General features: G+C 49.8%; 1 protein-coding gene across 4 annotated transcripts in view; it reads left to right on the top strand.

The window, feature by feature from the left end:
• Window positions 1–4465: 4465 nt before the first annotated feature.
• The window catches only part of LRRC56 (leucine rich repeat containing 56), a 112313-nt gene continuing 110778 nt past the window's right edge, over window positions 4466–6000 (top strand). For all 4 annotated transcript variants that reach the window (XM_045012665.1, XM_045012666.1, XM_045012667.1 and 1 more), the window contains exon 1: window positions 4466–4665. The gene's annotated coding sequence lies outside the window, so the exon portion shown is untranslated. The remainder of the gene's footprint in view (window positions 4666–6000) is intronic.

The raw sequence follows: 6000 nt of genomic DNA, 5'->3' as shown, positions 1-6000 counted from the left end.
CTTGCTCTGAATGAAGCATCAAGCTCGGCAACTATTATTCCAAAGAAACAGTTGCTTTAGATACATCGTTTTAAACCTCTGGAAATCACAAGTTAATGTTATGCAAACAGTTCTGACTAGGGTGACCAGATGTCCCGATTTTATAGGGACAGTCCCGATATTTGGGAATTTTTCTTATATAGGCACCTATTACCCCCAACCCCCATCCCGATTTTTCACACTTTCTATCTGGTCACCCTAGTTCTGATACCAACCTTAGCTTCCATTCAGTGCAAAGAAACCAGTGAGTGGAGTTATTGATACTGAGCACCATCAAAGCATCTGTAATTCTGCTCTTGTAGCTCTAAATAGAATTTAATGGGTGTATTTAATTTTAAAAATTCAAAAATGATCACATCTGTGTATATTTCAGATGGAGAACTGAACGTGTGCATTCCAGAGCAACATAGCATGCATGGAATAGATTGGAGTGTACATAAATGATGATACCCTGCCCCACAGAGTTCCTGTGTGATGCTGGGACAAGTCACTTCTGCCAGACTTTTCAACAGTTGGCCACTACTGTGTGATTCTCATTTTCTGGATGCCCAATTTGAAACCCCGAGGTGCTGAAGTACTGAGCCCTCACTGGAGCAACTGAAGTCAATGGGAGCTCTGCCCTGAACAAATAGTGCTATAAAATTCTACGTTTGTTTTTTTTTTAAATCAGGCCATAGCATCTCAAATTGGGCACCCAAAATTAGTGGACACTTTTGACATTAATGGTGTTATGCCTTAGTTCCCCATCTCTACAATCAGAATAATGCCACTTTCCCTCCCAGGGGCAGTGTGAGGATAAACGTATTAATGTTGTGAAGCAGTCAGATGCTACAGTGATGGGGAAATTAAAACTAGAGGGGTATGGAAACACACACTTTGCCAGTGAGTTTCACAGCTGACAGCAAAGGAACATGGGACTCGGGAATAATAGATTCAATTCCATGTTCTTCACGGGAGTGATCTCTAGTTGTTATTTGGACACTTCTGCCCGTCCCCCAGTAACCTCTCCTTCTTCCGCTGCTATCCACCTACCCCCTGCCAGCTCCTGTTCATTACTCTCCACCCTAATCCTGCCCCTGTCCCCACTCTGCTCCTATCTTCCCCCACCAGTTCCAGTCCTGTGCCCCCTTTCCCTGTCTCCCTCCCTTTGCTCCAGCCCTTATCCCTTGCTTCTGCCAATGTTCTCCCCACAACCTTTTTCCAACCCTGTTCCTATCGCACCTCCTCTTCTGTCTCCCTCTGCTCCTGCCTCCTTCCTACTTCCTACTCCTAATTAGGCAGCGATCACACATCCAGTGCATGGGCACTGTCCGAGGTGGAGTGTGACCAACCAGAGGTGGCCAAGTCATCTCTAGTCGCAGGCCATGAGGACCAGTTCTTTAAAAGGAGAACGGGCCATGTGCTCAGGAATGCACTCACAAGCTTATACCTCCCGTGAAGGCCCTTTGCTCGGACCGCCTGGTCAGTCGTTCGCTGCATTGCATTCCATCGTGCCTCGGGAAGACTTGCCTTCATTGCACTGTCCATCGCTGCACTGTGGGACACCTACCTTGAAGGAGCCTGACATCTCCAGTGCTGTGCCTGTCCTGGGAGCGTGAGTATGCGAGTGTGAGTCTGAATCTCCCTCCCTTTCTTTTGAGCTTAGCTATCAGTATAATAAGCAGACTATGAATGGCTACCCAACTACAACCCCAATTTCAGGTAACACATAGCATTACCATAACTACTGTACACAAAAAAGTCACACACCACAACCTTAACTCTCCCTTACTACGGATACCAACTCTCCAGTACACCCTTTACCAAAGTTCACTTTTTAAGCATGCCAGACTTCCACAACTGATAGCAAGGGACAGGCCGAAGCAGTGTAGTCCAAGCAGGAGGGTACTGAACTAGGACTCAGGAGATCTGGGGTCTATTCCTAGCTTTATTATTAACATGAGTCAATTTGCCTTTCTGTTTCTCCTCCTTCTCTTTTTCTATCTTGTCTGTTTAGATTGCAAGCTTTTCAGATTGGGGACTGTCTCTTACTTATGCGCTTTTACAGTGCCTGGCACAATGGAACCGGCTGGGGCCTTTATGTGGTCCTATAATACAAATAATAATAAAGGAGGGTGCAGAAGGAAAAGCTGAGGAATCGTTTGGGGTGTGTTTTGGTAACGGGGGTGCTGGAAGGCTGGCATCCCTATGGGGGCAGAGTTAAGACCGTGATGCATGCAGTGGTAAAGTCCCTTCCTCTGGGTGAAGTAGAGGGTAAATACTGTGATATGGCTTAACTTTTCATTTCCTTGCTTATGTGGGTTTGTGTCAGGCATACTATGTGTATAGCAACCTTAAATATTTCATAATTTTTTTTTGCGGTATGATATATTTTAGGCCAGGGTGGAGTTAAAAGGAGATGTGAGGGGAGACCTGCGCTGGGCTCTGTTGAGACTGGGAACATGTAAGAGGTCGGTGGGCTTAGGTCCAAAGAAGTGGAGGGGAGGCAGGGTGAGATCCTACTGAGGCAATTGAGTGGGTATGTGGAGGCAGGGGAGGCCAGAAAGAGCAATACTGAAGCAACTGGGTCTGAGTACTTAGAGGGGTGTACATATAGAAGTGGAGAGGAATGAGATGGCTGAGTGTGCAGGATGAGTACACAGAGGTGAGGGGACTAGATGCAGCTGCAGTGAGAGGAGGGTGTGTATGAGTGAGGTGAGAGTATGCTGAAGTAGGGGGAATCAGACAGGGCTGTAATGAAGGGACTGGATGTGTACAGAGTATACACGGAGGTGATGGGCAGGAGATGGGTCCTTTGTGAAGTGTGTGGAGTGGGTACACAGAAGTCAGGAGACTGGATGGAGCCAGAGTGAGGAGGTTGTATGTGTGCATGTATGATGGGGAAGGTATATGGCGGTGGGGAGTACTGGACTGAGTTGTAGTGAGGACGACTGGGTGTAGATATGGGGATACAGAGATGGTGGGGTGAACAGAGTCACAATGAGGCGGCTTTGCATATAGACACAGGATCAGACAGGTTTCTAGTAAGGCATGTGGGTGTGAGTATGGGGACACAGAGGTGAGGGAATTAGATCCACAGTGAGGAGGGTGTGTGGATGTGTTTGTAGGTGTAGATGTAGGTACCAGTCACAGCTGTAATTGTGTACGGTGGGTATGTGCAGAGCTGCAAGTGTCAGGCATTAGGGTTGACAGGGCTCCAGATGCACAAGTGGCATGCCTGCCCACAGCCCTGATGAGGTGTCAGTCACTGCAGGCTGCAGCGAGGCAGCAGGGATTCCCCATGCAGAGCCTCTTCCTGGTCTCAGAGCTGCTGTGGTACCTGTAAAGCAGATAGGCCAGCTGCTTCTCCTCCCGTCTAGCTGCTCTCGGCTGGCTGATTGGCAGAGATGGTGGCTGGCGCTGGCTATTGTAGCACCACACTGGTGGGCAGGTCAGGGAGGGGAATGGAAGAAGCTGGGAATTGGGGGAGGGGAAAAACAATGTGGCCCTATGCAAAGTCTGGCTCACTGCTCTCATATCTGTGTTGGATATCACACAAACGGCTCTAAACAGCTGGGCAACTGTGTGCAAAAGCAGGGGAGTGTGTGTTGGAGGGGGAGGCTGGTAAAGGCAGAAACAAGGGGGCTGGATGAGGCAATAAGCAGAAGGGTGTGGGGGAGGTGGGGACCAAAGGTGACCATAGTAAGGCTAGGGCCTGCATAAACTGATGCAGGGAGGGGCAGAAGGGGACTGGATGGGGTGGTAAAGAGGGGGCTAGAGCTTGGGTAGGTACATGTGTATGTCTGGTGAGGAATGGAGCTGGAGGAGGCCTTAGTAAGGCTGGGGGTGGGAATGGATATGAGGACGCTGGGTTTGAGAGAACTGGCTAGGGGAGTAATGCAGAGATGGGGCAGTGGGCACGCGCAGACGGAGAAGACCAGAAGAGGGGGGAGGACTGAGGGGGCTGGGAAGGTGGGTTGATGAGGCAGATGCTGGCTGGACCAACGAGGAGGGTGGGGAATTTTGTGCAGGTGGCTATGCAGGAGTGGAGGGGGGCACTGGACAGGGCTGGAGTGAGGAGAGGAAGAGGTGGGCACATGGGCAGGGATGGGTAGGCAGAGGCGGGGGGGAGGAGGGTGCTAGCCCATTCCCCTCTGAAGCTGCCGTCTGGGGCTGGGGAGGAGACAAGCGGGGGGCGCATATTCTGTAGGCTTAAGGCTGCTAGCGGCATTTCCCAAGGAGCTGGCAGGCCCTGCGAGAGGCAGAGGCGGCAGCAGGAGCCAGCGCGGGCCACGGCCGAGCCCAGCGCGCCCGGGCTGGGGCTGAGGGAAATGCGCGCGCAGACGGGCACAGCTCGCCTCGCTGCCTGGAGGGAGGGGCCGGGTCAAGTGACTAGAGGTCATGAATATTTAATGAGCATATTCAAATGAGCCAGTTGCCAGGGCAACCTGAGGCCTGGCCGCTGCCTGCTGCTCACACTAACCTGGAAGCCCGGAGGGAAGCAGGAAGGCTGCGGGTCGGCCTGCGTGGGGCACCCCCAGCTCCTTCACCTCTGCGGGGGCAGAGGCTGAGTCTTTTCCCCTGGGGGGCGGGGGAAGATGTGCTGAGCTCCTTCCACCTGTGCTGGCAGCAGGAGATAAACAGCAGGTAGGAGTCTGAACCCAGGGGCTGGCTGCCCCCCGGGAGCATGTTTGTACCAGAGGCTGTGGGGGAGACGCAGCTACCCTAGGGCGGGAGAAAAGGGAAACCGCAGGAACTGCCTTCCCTGTGCCCATAGCGCGGCCCCCCGCCCAAGCAGGCACTGGGATGGGTGTTGCCATACTTCAGCCCCTTCGTGCCTGGGTATGAAGAGGAGCTGCCCACCCTGGTAAAAACAACGAGGAGTCCTTGTGGCACCTTAGAGACTAATGCATTTATTTGGGCATCAGCTTTCATGGGCTATAACCCACTTTAGCCCATGAAAGTTTATGCCCAAATAAATTTGTTAGTCTCTAAGGTGCCTCGTTGTTTTTGCTGATACAGACTAACACGGCTACCACTCAGAAGCCCAACCTGGTGTTTGTGGGATCCTCCTCACTTTTGAGGGGTGACCTCCACGTCGTTTCCCAGTCTGGGCAAACATGGTTCTGTCTTTGGGGTGTTGCATCCTGGCGCAATATCATTATAACAAAGTAGTGTCAGGCCATGAGACTGCATAAATATCTTAGCCATGGTAGCCCTGCTGGTACTCTTAGCTTTCCACTACCTGTATCTTAATGATATGTCTCTGTGCTGCACGTGTTGCGGGCTGCTATCTGCTTTCCAAGCCATTTGCTGTGAAGTTTGTGTTCTTGAAAATTCCAATCCTGTGATTTTGAGACATTGCATTTTGAACACAAGACAGGGAGCCAGAAACTCCTAGATTCTAATCCTGGCTCTGTTTATTGTGTGACCCTAGGCAAGTCCCTGTTTTTTGTGCCTCTTTTTCCTGATCTATAATATGAGGGTGATAACACTTGCTTACTTGATGGGGGTGTTCTGAAAATTATTTAATGTTTGTGTAGTTCTTGGAGAATAGAAATGCTGTAAAGTGTAAAGGTCTACGCATTATTATTTATTAGTAATATATGCCCAATTGAACAGGAGGCAGCAGGCACTGACTGGTACAGTTAAACTCATACAATTATCTGAAAAGACTGGGAACACTGATTTAGACAAGCCTTTCAGAATAAGCAAAAATCTCTTTTAGTGAATTTGTCTAATACATTCTAAGGTTTTAAGACTGAAGACAGTTTGTGTTCCTGTACTAGAGCATCTACCATATTGGAGGGAAAAAAATCCTTTATACAGAATATTTGATGATGTCTGCTTGTTTGAGGGTTGACAATTAATCTGTTTGGGTTTTTTTTAAATTGCGCATTTAAATTGTACAAGTCTGTGGAGCTTTCAGGGGAAGCATATTGAAATATAAATAACCCAGGCTAATCCCAAAATGTAGGGAAT

Source organism: Mauremys mutica, chromosome 4, assembly GCF_020497125.1.
Source record: "Mauremys mutica isolate MM-2020 ecotype Southern chromosome 4, ASM2049712v1, whole genome shotgun sequence".
NCBI lineage: Eukaryota > Metazoa > Chordata > Testudines > Geoemydidae > Mauremys > Mauremys mutica.
This window is presented reverse-complemented; position numbering and strand designations above follow the sequence as displayed.